Source organism: Rasamsonia byssochlamydoides (assembly GCF_041956645.1).
Source record: "Rasamsonia byssochlamydoides strain NRRL 3658 unplaced genomic scaffold VTN77scaffold_35, whole genome shotgun sequence".
In the NCBI taxonomy this organism is placed as follows: Eukaryota; Fungi; Ascomycota; class Eurotiomycetes; order Eurotiales; family Trichocomaceae; genus Rasamsonia; species Rasamsonia byssochlamydoides.
In genome coordinates, this window is record NW_027192418.1 from 274,968 (window position 1) to 275,415 (window position 448).

The window sequence follows — 448 nt, forward strand, 5'->3', positions numbered from 1 at the left end:
AAGAAGGGGAAAGGTAATGCTCCAACGAAGGTGCAGGAGGTAAAGTTTGGGGTGAAGACAGGGTACAGGAGCAACAGGATAACCTGTTAAACCAATCAACACCAGATAGTAGAAACAATAAAATGAATTTTTTTTAAAAAAGAAAAAAAAAAGGAGAAACATACAACAGCTGGGATTCGCTGGTGGTCACCCACCCAACTACTAACCAGCCGGCGTGTGGCTTAAGTACGGCTGAGCGGACGGGAAGCCCTGTTTTCCACACCCTATGGTCGTATGTACCAGATACCTCTGGTCAAGGAGTTATGTAGGGAGAGGTACAGAGAATTCTTTGACTAGAAAGATAATTCTCTATCTGTGACTCAGTTGCATCGATAACACCAGGATGATCTGGATGCATGAGATAGAAAGCGGGGATTTGACTTGATTGAAGATTCTATAATGTTGGGAT